The sequence below is a fragment of the Nuphar pumila genome, chromosome 7 (assembly GCF_984573655.1).
Source record: "Nuphar pumila chromosome 7, dmNupPumi1.hap1.1, whole genome shotgun sequence".
In the NCBI taxonomy this organism is placed as follows: domain Eukaryota; kingdom Viridiplantae; phylum Streptophyta; class Magnoliopsida; order Nymphaeales; family Nymphaeaceae; genus Nuphar; species Nuphar pumila.
This window is the reverse complement of record NC_143255.1, coordinates 107232397-107246248: the sequence shown is the minus strand read 5'-3', so window position 1 is coordinate 107246248 and position 13852 is coordinate 107232397. Positions and strand designations below refer to the sequence as shown.

The window sequence follows — 13852 nt, the reverse complement described above, 5'->3', positions numbered from 1 at the left end:
ATCTAGATCTGGCCCTAAGGATAGATGAACCCGCTGCCCTCATTGATCAGAGCACTGCTGATCAAAAGATTGCTTTTGAGAAGTGAGAGCGCTCGAACAGGCTTAGCTTGTTGCTTTTGCAATCTAAAGTAGCTAAGAACATTCGAAGTGCTATCCCACAATGCAGAACAATGAGGGAATTCATGAATGCCATTGAGGCACAATTTGTGAGTTCAAACAAGGCTAGAGTCAGTACCCTGATGTCAAAACTGATATCTATGAAATATACTGGAGGGGGAAACATTCGTCAACATATTTTGGAGATGAGAAACATAGCGTCTCAGCTGAATGACATGAAGCTCACCATTTCTGATTCTTTCCTAGTGCATTTAGTCCTAACATCCTTACCCTTGGAATACAGACCTTTCAAAATCTCGTACAACACACATAATGATGAATGAACATTTAATGAACTCATGTCCAAGTGTGTTGAAGAAGAAGAGAGGTTGAAAGGTGAGAAGGTGCAAAGTGCACATATGACTTCTCATACGTCCAAGGTAGGACCAAGGAAGAATGCATTTAAGAGATATGCTAGGAAGAAGCTAACTGGGGATAAGTCATCCCAAGACAAGCAATCTAACTTTGCTCCTATAAAGTGCTTCTTTTGCAAGAAGAAGGGACACATAAAGGCAGAATGCATAAAGTACAAGAAGTGGTTGAAAAAGAGAGGTAATTTGTCATTTGTTTCTCATGAATGTAATTTATTACAAATTCCTGAAAATAGCTGGTGGATTGATTCTGGTGCTACTGTTCATATTTCCAACTGTCTACAGTTGTTCCTGAGCAGAAGGGAACCAACAATGCATGAGAAAAGCATCTATTCGGGAAATAAGATACGTTCACATGTGAAGGGTGTTGGAACCTGCATGATTACTCTGGATACGGGCGTAGTTTTAGATCTTCATGATGTCTTTTATATTCCATCGTATAGTAGAAACTTAATTTCAATTTCAAAGTTGGATAAATTTGGATATTGTTTTAAGTTTGAAAATTCCAAATTGTTCATATTCAGAAATTCAATTGAAATTGGTTCTGCATCTGTTTATGATGGTTTATATAGATTGAATATGAAGATCCAAACTCAGGAGTCTTTGACTTCTGAATACGCATTGGTTGAAAATAAACGTAGCATGACAGATAATAAATCTTACATGCTTTGGCATCGAAGGTTGGGTCATATCTCTGAAAAGAGAATAAAGAGACTGGTAAATGAAAGGATCTTGCAATCTCTAGATTTTACTGACAATGACCCATGTGTTGATTGCATAAAGGCTAAGCATACAAACACATATAAAGAGGGTGCCAAACGCAGTAGTGAGATATTAGAAATAGTCCATACGGATGTATGTGGACCATTTTCCCCTTGTTACACAGGCGAAAAATATTTCGTTACCTTTATTGATGACTATTCTCGGTATATGTATCTCTACTTGATTTTCAAAAAATCTGATGTTTTTCAGATGTTTAAGGAATTTAAGAAAGGAGTAGAGAAACAAACCGATAAGGTTATTAAAATAGTCAGGTCTGATAGAGGTGGCGAATATTATGGTAGATTTACTGAGATGGGGCAAAGGAAAGGACCATTAGCGCGATTTCTTAATAAGGAAGGCATTGTGCCTCAATATACCATGCCTGGTAGTGCCTATCAGAATGGTGTAGCTGAAAGGAGAAATCGTACGCTTAAAGAAATGGTCAGGGCTATGTTGAATTATTCAACACTTCCCATAAAGTTGTGGGGTGAAGCCTTAAGGACAGTTGTGCATATTTTGAATAAGGTTTCTACGAAATCTGTGCCTAAAACTCCTTACGAGTTGTGGACAGATAGGAAACCATCACTGTCTTATATGCACATATGGAGATGTCCTGCAGAGGCTAAACTGTATAACCCCCACATTAAAGCCTTTGATCCAAGAACAACCAGTGGATATTTCATTGGTTATCCAGAAAGATCAAAAGGGTATAGGTTTTATTGCCCATCTCACTCACCACAGATTGTTGAAACGGATAAGGCTAAATTCCTAGAAGATGGTTCAGTAGGATTAAGTGCACTTCAAAGCATTGGTTTTGAGGAAATACAGGATCCAGTTTCATCACCTGTTAAGGAAAACATTGAAAGATACCACATTGTTATTCCTAATGATGGTGTGGTTGATCATTCGATTGTTAATGCACAAATCCAAAGTGAACCTATTATGGACAATGCAGAAGAACACAAACATGATGATCAGGTTCAATCTGAGCCTGAGGAACGACATGTTTGGAGATCCACAAGGATTAGAAGATCTGCCATACATCCTGATTATGTGGTGTACCTTTAGGAGCCTGGTGATTTCATAGATATGGATGATGACCCGTTGAATTTTATGAAAGCTGTTGAAAGCAAATAATCTTCGCACTGGATTGAAGCCATGAAAGAAGAGTTAGACTCTATGGCTAAAAATCAAGTGTGGGATCTTGTCACGTTACCTAAAGGAGTAAAGCCCGTAGGGTGTAAATGGGTCTTTAAGACCAAGAAGGACTCCAAAGGTAACATAGAGAGACATAAAGCAAGATTGGTTGCTAATGGATTCACCCAAATGGAGGGCATTGACTATAATGAGATATTCTCTCCTATCTCAACTAAGGAGTCAATGAGGATTATTCTGGCCCTCGTAGCTCATTATGACTTAGAGCTACATCAGATGGATGTGAAAACAACATTCCTCAACGGGGATCTGAATGAAGAGGTATACATGGAACAACCTCTTGGTTTCTCTGAAAATGATCGTTTGGTTTGTAAGCTTAATAAATCAATATATGGACTTAAACAGGCCTCCCGACAGTGGTATATTAAATTTTCCCAAGTCATTGTGACTTTCGGGTTTATAGAAAACATTATTGATCAATGTATATACCTTAAAGAAAGTGGGAGTAAGTTTATTATATTGATGTTGTATGTGGATGACATCTTACTTGCAACCAACGATATAAAGTTGCTTTCAGAGACAAAATAGTTTCTTGCATCACATTTTGATATGAAAGATATGGGTGAGGCTGCTTACATTCTTGGCATTGAGATTCGTCGAGACAGAGCAAAAGGTGTTCTAGGCCTCTCCCAAAGATCCTATATAGAAAAGGTGTTAAAGCGATATGGGATGGAGAATTGTTCTCCTACTGCTACACCCATATAAAAAGGTGACAAACTGAGCCTAAAGGATTGTCCACAGAACGATATAGACAAAGCACAGATGAGTGCTTATCCATATGCATCAGTTGTTGGCAGCTTGCAGTACGCGCAGACATGTTCTCGACCAGATATTTCTTTTGCAGTAGGGGTACTTGGCAGATTTTAGTCTAACCCAGATTTACCCCATTGGAAGGCTGCCAAGAAAGTCTTGCGGTATTTGCAAGGGACAAAAGACTATATGTTAACGTATCATAAAGTTGATCACCTCGAGATCATTGGCTACTCAGATGCGGATTTAGGAGGATGCCTTGATAGTAAAAAGTCTACTACTGGGTACGTCTTCTTACTTGCTGGGAGAGCGATCTCTTGGAGGAGTGGAAAGCATACGACCACTGCTGCCCACACTATGGAGGCAGAATTCATTGCATTGTACGAGACTACTTTGCAGGCTATATGGTTAAAGAACTTCATATCACAGTTAATGGTGGTCGATTCCATTGGGAAGCCACTGAAGGTCTACTGTGATAATGAAGCTGCGGTGTTCTTTTCGAACAACAACAAAAGTACTACGTCATGCAAGCATATGGAATTGAAGTATTTTGTTGTTAAAGAAAGGACGGAGAATCATTTAGTGCATATTGTTAATATTGGTACCAAAGAGATGATCGCTGATCCTCTTACTAAAGGGCTAGCACCAGGATTATATTCCGAACATGTAATGAGGATGAGATTGTTAAACTCTTTTTGACATATGCATATAAATAAAGTGATCACTTTCAGTTTTTGATTCTCATTATGGTTGTTGTTAATCTCATAAGGATTAGAGATTCAATTAAGGACCTATAAAATAGAATATAAAGGTCATTCTATTCATCAAGTTATTCCCATAAGGTTTTCTGGTTAAAGGGTTTATCGTCGGAACAAGTGGGAGAATGTTGGGTTAAACCAGCACGTTGGTGGTGGTTACCCACGATGTGGGTAACGCTTCCCCACATGAATGTGTTCTTTCCGTTAAACCTGCAATCAGAGAGAACAGTTACTCAACCGTTCTCATTTTGAGCTTATAAAAGGGTTTCATGAGCAACCCTTTTAGAGAGCAAAAATACAGAAGTTTAAGGAGGGAAGAGGTCGACTTACCGTCTGCATACAGAGGTCTGCGCTTGTGGTGGCTGCAGACAGGTTGAGTTGAAGATCGTCCCTCTTCGGCAAGCACAACAGCTTCAGTAATGGCCGCCTCAGGTACGCGAGCTCTGTTTTTTTCTGTTTGTTATGCAGGGCCACCGCCACAGGGATGCCGTTTGGTTGCCGTCGCCGGAAAACCCCCACCCGATTCTAACATATGGTACTAACTATAAGGGATATTTATGCTTTGATCTTATTGTTGGTAAGGTTTATGTTTCACGACATGTTATATTTGATGAGAAAACTTTTCTAATTCGCGCATGCATTGTATGTCTTAACAATGTCTTCAAGAGTTTGGTCCCATTGTTTGGAGATTTATCTAATTCAACTTGTCTTTGTTGGGTCTAAGGCTATACTTATACTTCTCTCTTTATCAAGAATTTTAATGAAAGGTTTATCTTTGTGCTTATTTATATAGATATTATCACAAAAGGGAGGAGGTTGATAAAAAGTTTTGGAAAAAGAGCTATTTATTAAAGATCTGAATCCCCTCCGTTATTTTCTTGGCATTGAAGCTTTACCTATGTAACAAAATATATACTTGATGTCTTCAGTCGTGCAGGGATGTTAGAGGACAAACTTGTCTTCACACCAATATAAACTAATGTGTCTCTATCAAACTATGTTAAAAAGCCTTTGCCACTAGATATGGTAGAATTGTTGGAGCTCTACAATACATTAAGTTTACATGTCCTGATATTCCATATGCCATGAATAAAACATGTCAATTCATGCTGAGCATTGGAAACATGTCAAGCGGATTCTAGGTATCTTATAGGTATAATATTAATGGGATTGAATATTCATAATTCATCTTCCTTTTAGTTGTTAGCGTATGGAGATGTCGATTGGGTTGGGTGCCCAGATGATCAGAGATCAAACATTAGGTATCTCAACTTTCTTGGTTCAAACCTTATATGTTGGAGTTATCCCAAGCAACATATTGTTGCAAAGTCCAGCACAAAGGCTGATTGTAAAACTTTAGCAGGGTTTGTTTCAAAAATTGTCTGGCTGACATATCTTCTAAAAGAATTACATTCTTGGTGTTACATATCTCAACAAATCTAGTGTTTCATGGCAGGATGGAATATACAGAGATTGATTTTCACTTTGTTAGAGAAAGGTCTAAAAGGAAAAAGCTTGAACTTCAATTTATTTTTTCTGAAGATCAGTTGACAGACATTCTCAGTAAACTTTTGGCAGGACCACAATTCAGTTCTATTAGGTCCAAACTCAATCTCATTTGAAGGGGAGATGAGATTGTAGGGGGTGTTGAAGAAGAGACTTCCTTAACAGGGTCTGTGGCTAAGTCGGCAAGCCAGGAGAATTCTAGAGAGGATAAGACCAAAAAGGAAACAGCCAGAGAAGGAAAGTTGAAAGGAGGAGATCAGGACGTTTTCCAAGAGCTTGGGTTCCTTGGCAGTTGAGGCTCCCAATTGTGTTAGGAGTTTGGTTATAGAAAGTTTACCTTGTGCAAAGAGGACTTTCAATGTTAACTTACCTAAAAGAACTGTACATGGTTGATCAAATATAAGTAATACATAATCTCTCTCTTAGAAGTTATAAGTTGAATTGAGAGAGAGAGGAGCAATTCACCGTGGATGTAGGCTGACAATATAGCCAAAGCACGTTTAAAATCTTTGTGGATTGTGTTTGCGTGGGAGTGTGTGTGCCGTGTGACTAGGTGATCTCTGGTATTTTTCATCAGCAAATAATTTAATCCAAAACAACTATTGAGGCATCCATATAGAATGATTAAGATGAAATTATAACTAAAACACAACAGTTATTTTATTTTTAAAATAACATTCTTATAATGTGCAAATAGTACTCAAAAGTTCAAAAGTTGCAAATTCATATTTCTTCCATTCAAATTACACATTTTTGCTATCATTTCATTTTGAAAACAACTCTCTCTCTCTCTCTCCACCCACATATACATTAGATGTATAAGTAATAAGCCCTATAGTTTTGCTTGTGATAAAGATTATGGAATCGGAAAAGCAAATTAATTTAGTTCTTTACAGTTTTTTGCAGTGTTTCCATGTCAAATGTTGGTCTTGCTGCAAACTTTGGCAATCAGCTGCTAAGTTAACGTTTAAATCACCCTTTGTCACATGGACACTGACACAAATAAGGACTCTTTACGAGAACGAGACAAGAATTCATTTTTTTTTTTTTGAAAAATAGGACACAGGGACACATATTTTATTATTTAGTTGGTATTTTTATTTTAATATATAAATTATTTATTATTGAAATTATTGTAAAAATAGTAAAATAATATATGTTGCCGTGTTCTGTCCTCTAGACATGTGACCTATTTTTGACATAAAATGTGAGCAATAACCTCCCGTAGCCATATGCCCATATTAAAGCTTGGAAAAAAATTTCAAAAAGCACACCTAACTTATGAATGATAATCAGAAAAATACCTAATTTTTTCACGATTTGTGTAAAGCCACCTAAGAATTTGCTTGGTTAATTAAAAATCTCCAGTGGCCTAAAACGTTCGACCGTCTCAAATTTATGTCATGTTGACAACTTTAGCCTTAAGACAGAAAAACCCCAAAACTACTCTCTCTAACTTGTTTCCCTTCTTCATTTCAGTTATTACCGCCATCTACTTCTCTGCTTTCACTACCGCTTGTTACCACCATTATTTTTTTTTTACTCGTAAAAACTACCCCAGGTGCAGAGACCTAGTCGCGCTGACTCAGCCTGCAGTACTTATGGTCGCTGTCCATGTCAGCATAAAACTCCAAGGGTGTACCCCTCGAACCAAGGAGTTGCCAAGCTTCGGCTGACGCAGGAGGTGATGCCCAAGGGATTTGAACCTAGAGTGCCCGTGAAAGAGTCTAGACCTCATCCCACTAGGCCAAACCCCTTGGGTCCACCCACCACCATTACTTCTTTTAGCTACTGCTGCCACTACCACCAATTGTTTTTCTACCGCTTTCCGTGCTTATTTCATTTTTCATACCCTTTGTCGTAATCTTTCATCAACCATTATCTTCTTTTCTTTTCTTTTTTTTAAAGGCAAGCTGGGGTTAGTCTGACCCGTACCAGTTATACAACTATATCATTGGGTTTTGAACCCGCAACGTCCCAGCACAAGGTGACGTGATCCTACCAGACAAGCAAATCCCCCATTGGTCTATCTTCCTTTCTTTTACAGCCACAACTGGCACCACCATTTTTCTCTTGACTGTTTTTACCATGGCCCACCATTGATCTGTTTTTCTTTTTCATGCAAACATAAACTTTATAAGGACAACCAAACAACTCTAACAGCAGAATAAACAGAGAGAACAACTTCATAAGAGATTGCAGCCATTGTAGATTATAATTAGGGCATTAGCTTTTCTGTATATGGAGAGAGAGAGAGAGTAATTCAACATTACCACACATGAAGATCAACAAAATGTCGAACCCATGAACTGAACAAGAGCAAAAGCCAAAACAAAAAAAAAGCACAAGAGAAAAAAACATCAGACAGATAAAACGGGCTCACACCGGAGCCGCTTGTCCAGATTGCGGCAAAGGAGAGGTAGCGTCAACAGGAGGGAGTGGAAAATCACTAAGATGCATACGCAAGATCGCATAAACATCTACCAAGATTTTATGTATCAGGTTTTGAATGTTAACTAAAATTTGACGAAAATGAGCATCGTTTCACGCCATCCAAACAAACCACCAAGAAGTAAGCAACCACGTCCGCCAGATGAACCTTCACCTCTTGTTGCGCCTAATACAAACCGGCCCCAAGATCAGATCTAGCACAAAGGACTCCTCCTTGACAAACACTTCCGGATGCCTCCAGGTCCTGCTAAAGAGTTTCACAAATATTGGGCAAGACCAGAACAAGTGAAACGTAGATTCTTCTGCAGCTTGACAAAGCACGCACCAACTCGGGAGCTGAATGCCTCATTTCTTTAAATTACTGTGGGTCTGGATCCTATCGTGCAAAATTAACCAAGCCAAGACTCGAGAACGGGGAGAAGGACCCTTCGCCTAAAGCACATTCTTGGGCAATCAATCAGCCCCCAGTGAGAGCAATGATTTATAGACTTTTTTTGTGAGAAACTCTCCGCTTGGCGCCAATGCCCACTGTAACCACTGACCAAAATTTTCGGAGTCCAAGATATATATATATATATATATATATATATATATATATATATATATATATATATATATATATAGAGAGAGAGAGAGAGAGAAATATATCAATGCAAAAAATGTAACTTTAGCAACTTAACCCAACTACCCAAGTTAATCTGCCAAAAAGTTTGTTTTTGATTAACAGATAGAAGTTTAGGTACTTTTTTAACAATATAAAAATCTTAGGTGTGCTTTTTATTATTGCCCATTTGTTAGGTGCCATTTTAAAATTTTCCCTAAAGCTTGTTGTGCACCCAGGGAAGGATCATGTCTAATGTGATTGCACAATTTTAATATGCTGTTGCACCGTCTTTGAAGTGCAGCCTGATAGTTGTCGGGCTCAACAGCCTGAAGTGCACCGTCTTTGAAGTGACAATGGAGTCTTCCAGAAGGTATGTGGTGTTGTCCGTGTCAGATTTTGATGTGTTTGGAATCTTAAAGAACGTCATTGTATTTCTAAGCATTTAACTGAGGAATTCTTGGTTCTTATCGGTATTGAAAGGATAGACCACCTGATCTTTAATTGACCTGTTTGATGTAACTGGCTGGGGTCTGCCTAACCCTAATTTACCAATTAAAAATATATGTATCACTTCTTGTGCAATATGCATTCTACCTTTATCTTGAATATAAATTGTTCACATCACAACACAAAAGCAGTCTTCTCATTTGAACTCTCAAATACAGCCAACTTTTCTTTTGGTATTTGTACATTTACTTTTTCATATAATTATATGTTTGGATGTGAGAAAGTGAGAGAGAAAATGTCAGAAAAAAAGGGCACAACTTTCCCAATTTTCAAACAAGAGGATTTTTTACACAATTTCTGACAGTTTTTCATAAAACAAATTCTCCATCTATCGAGATGGGGAAATTCTAAGTTTTTCATATAAAAAATTTTACATCTATGAAGATGGAGAATTTTTTTATATGACAAGCTTTTCTCCCTTTCAAATTGGTTTTCAAATCACTTGAAAAAAATCATATATATATATATATACAGCTGAGAATCACACCTGTGACCAAAGGAAACTTGCCCCTCATAATTGGTTTGAGATTTTTTTCACTTCCAAAGGCGATCTTGTGGGATATACGTGTTATTCTTGAAGGGTCTTGATAAATTTTCTCAACACACACACAAGCAGATTTGGTTTTGGCATCCTAATGGTTGTCAATAAGCATAAAATTTTCTGTCCTGATAAAATGACACGTCTCCCTCTATATGGCTCTATGCTTTACGTAGGCATGTCCCATTCGCTTAGTTGTCAATGCATTTCAACCGTGTGATATGCATAATTGAAGCTTGTTGGTAGGTCCCTGTCTTGTCTTTAATATCACAAGGAAAAAGACTCAAGCTCGTAATCTTTACATTGACAAGATGCCCTAGAAATAAAATGGTAATATCACCTTTTTGAGAATGCCTCTCTTGTCACTGCTAACCAACCCAACGAGGGTTTCTTCCTTAACTATCCAAAAAAAAAAAAATTGGCACGCCTTCCATATTCCACCTTCTATTAATGAAGTTTCTTTGGTAAAAGTTGCTTCCTAGGGCAGCTCAAGGACTCAAGGTGTTATCTGTAGTTGGTGCTACTTACATCACTTGGAAGCTTGGACGAGGGCACAGCGCGGTTGGTAGGAGCTGTCAGTGCACGTCTCCCTGTTGTGAGAGGTTGCGGGTTCAAAACTCCAGTGGTACGATTGAACAATAACTAGTGGGGGTCTGCCTAACCCCAGGTTTCCTTTGAACAGAAAGGTATAGTGGCTCTGCCTAACCCAGCTTGCCTTTGAAAAAAAAGTATTGAGGTTGAACCTAAGCGGGGTCCTGTGTCAAGCTGAAAGCCAAGGATTGAATCCCTCTGCCACATGGGACAGCTGTTGTTCTGGTAGGGGTATGCCTAACCCCAGCTTGCCTTTAAAAAAAAGTACTGAGTCTCGGGTGTTTTCTAGTTCACATATTGTTCTGGTTAGTAGTGAATGCATTTCAATAATTGAAAACTCAGTATTTGGCAGGCCATAAGGTCACTATCAGTTATATGCTAAATTTTGATTTCTCACTAAAAAAAATTGATGCAAGCACAAATATATATGCAAACCATAAATTATTCAAGTTGCTTCTATTATGGCACTGAACTTATGGTAGTACATGCTTGTATTGGGGGTAAACCTGAATGTAATAAATGTAGCTGTCATAGTGGAAATGAAGGAAAAGAGCATTGACGCAAGTGCTCAATCCTATCGATGTCTATGATGAGCTCAAACTGTCAAGTCGATGGTGAGTAAGATCCTAAAATCAAATGAAAGAAAGAGACCACCTTAGTTGCCTTCATCAAGTAACCATGCCTCAATTTATAATGAAAGAAGAGTGAAAGCTTACATGCATGTCATTCATGTACATGGATCCTTCATATGCCATATTGAACCCTTCACATTCACATAAACACCCTACCCATTAATACCCTTCATTAAGGGTGTCTTGTGTCAAACCAAGTCACTCAAGGTTGGACTCAATCCGAAATATCTAATATTCTCTTGCTTGACGCATTGACATGAAAAGTCACATAATCAAGGTTTTTTTGCGGTTATCTCAATTTAAGTTTTATGTGGGTTCACATATTATCTAGTATCACAAGAAAGAATTATATGAGTCATGAAGATGAACATTGTTGTATGAAATGTCATATTTCTATGTACTACAATATAATTTATTTTCAGTGTTTTAGTATGTTAAGATTAACTTTATGAATAGTTTAGTTTCTAACCCATTGTATTGGTACTTTAGTATTGTTATTTTGTTATTTTTTTTAACTAAATAAGAAATCTTTTATATAAATTATTTTAGCATTTTCACTTCTCATAAAAAGCTTTTTGAGCACTTTCACTTCTCATAGACAACCTTCATAGTGGTTGTTTTATTTTCTATATGAGTGAAAGATTACTTTATATGAGATTCACATAAAAAAGATAAACATCAAACTCTTTATTATTCACCTTTTCTAAGGCAACCATAATTGAGATATTATCGTTCTACTTTTTTAGAAACAATAATACTCATAGTTAGTTTCATCTCCTTAATTCAAAAAGAATTGATTTCAATTGATGAAAATAGCATTGTAACCAGAAAAAATTCATCACTATACCTTTAGGTACGAACATGCTTTATGGATTAATATACACATCTATTATTATACTCTGTGTGAATTTGAAACATAATGACCTACCTTTGAGTAGAATCATTATTTAATAAAGCCACACACCCAATTCAAAATGCCCAACAACTTGATTTACATAAATCTAATATCCAAAAGCAAAAACTAGCCCTAATATCATGTTTAGCATGTGGGTTTATTATTTTCATGTAGCATGAAAATGTTGCTTTAGGTCATTTTTAAACTATTTTTATCTTCATGAATTGTGAGTGGTGGCTTTTTTCACCATTCTGAAAACCAAATCCTAACATATTAAATGTTAGACATAACATTTGATGCTTTTTTTTTCATGAATTGTGAGTGGTGTTTAGCATGTCTGTTTACATGCTTTTTTTTTCACCATTCCGAGTGGTGGCATGTAAAATACATTTATATATTTAGACATACCATTTGATGACAAGACCGATACAAACTAGACTGTGCACCACCTTATGATATCATGGTTCATGACCACCATAAATTTTTTTTTGCTATCCATATGAACACATATTTCTAGAGCATGGATGCAGTATTTCAAGGTGATGGCTTCTTTGTAAAAACAAACGTCCTTTTCTTTAGGCCCTGTTTGGAAACTGGGAGCAAGATAGGAGTTAATGCATTTGGCAAAAACTTGGTTAAACTATCATGCGGTGATCGTTTGGAAACTGGTAACTGGGATGAGAAGTGATGTATCCTGACCTTTACATTCAGGAAAAAATGAGCTATTTTCCGGGAAATGCATGGATAACTGTGCATTACATTACAGTGAGGCCCACAGTGACAAAACAAATTGGGGCTCCTCTTTCCGCGCAGAAAGGGGCGCCAGATTCATCGTTGACCCCCCCCCCCCCCCCCCCCCTCTTCTTCAGAAAGTGTTCCCATGGGGTGGAGGGTTCCGATCCTCTTTACCCGAAAGAGAAAACCGTGGAAGAAGTGCCAAGGCTTTTCCGCGTCATGCAAACACACCCAAAGAATGAAAATCCATAGCTACCACCTCCAAGAGATGATAGCTTCAAAATCCAATATTTGAGAGTTCTCACTTCCTATGCCAGCTACTAGTTTCTAAAGAGGGCCTAAAGTAGCCTACAGTGATGCCAAACTTTCTAAAGGTGAGAAAATAAAATAAAGAGCTAGACAACAAGGTGATTTTCAATTATAAATCACTTATTTAGACAGTGAGTTTTCGGGCTTGGGATTGACATTAGTCACACAACCTGAAGTAATCACCACGTTGGCAAGCAAGAAAGATGTAGGAAAAGTGAAGCAAAATGGAAAATCCTTAAGGATTTTCCAAACCTTCAAAACAAGAGAAACTTTTTAGTTGAGAGAGCTTTTCTGAAAAATACATTTTTTTGATAGAAAATATTCCTTCATAAAAAGAGGTGAAGGAGGAATGTTTTCTACCAAGAAAAAATTTATTTTTACACTCCCCACCACCTATCTCATGATATCTCACCACCACAACCACCACCCTCTTCTTCACTCTTAATTTTTCATATTTTTTCACTCTGTTTTTCTCATACTATATAAACAAGCAAAAAAACTTTCTTTTAGAAAACTTTTCATATAAAAAACTCTCATACCTCATAGGCAAAACTTTCTTTTCTTATGAGAGTTTTTCTCTCTTCCAAACGTACCCCTAGGGAGGTGATTGTTCCTACTAGTTTTTTTGTTTGGAACTTGGAAGCCCCCCATTGAGAGATGCAGATGCAAACAGTTAGGATCCGGAACAGCCCAAATTTGCAAAACTTCCTTACTGAATCTGACCCATTTGCAGGCAACGAGGATTTACGGAATTACTGTCGATTCCCGCTGTTTGGTGCCCCAGTTTTGAAATGGAAAGGGAAGATCAAAAGACAGATAATGTTGTAAAATCCGGAGTTCATCTCCATCTCTGTAAGGATGTTACTGTGAAATCTACTTCCATCATCACCCAAAAGCTTTATCTGACTGACTACTGTAGCTAGCCATTTTCGAGTTTGACTCGAAAGTCTAGTTAAGTCCGATGCAGAGCAGGGATGCACCCGTGGATGTTCCTCCCAACAACGGCTCCCAAACAGAACCTTGTTGGACCGATGTTCTAACAGCCTCCAGTTCAACTTGACACCGGCTCCCA

At 37.7% G+C, this 13852-nt stretch overlaps 1 protein-coding gene across 1 annotated transcript in view; it reads right to left on the bottom strand.

Moving 5' to 3' along the window:
- The window catches only part of LOC149832810 (rac-like GTP-binding protein 6), a 256990-nt gene that overhangs the window by 140258 nt on the left and 102880 nt on the right, over window positions 1–13852 (bottom strand). The window lies entirely within an intron of this gene.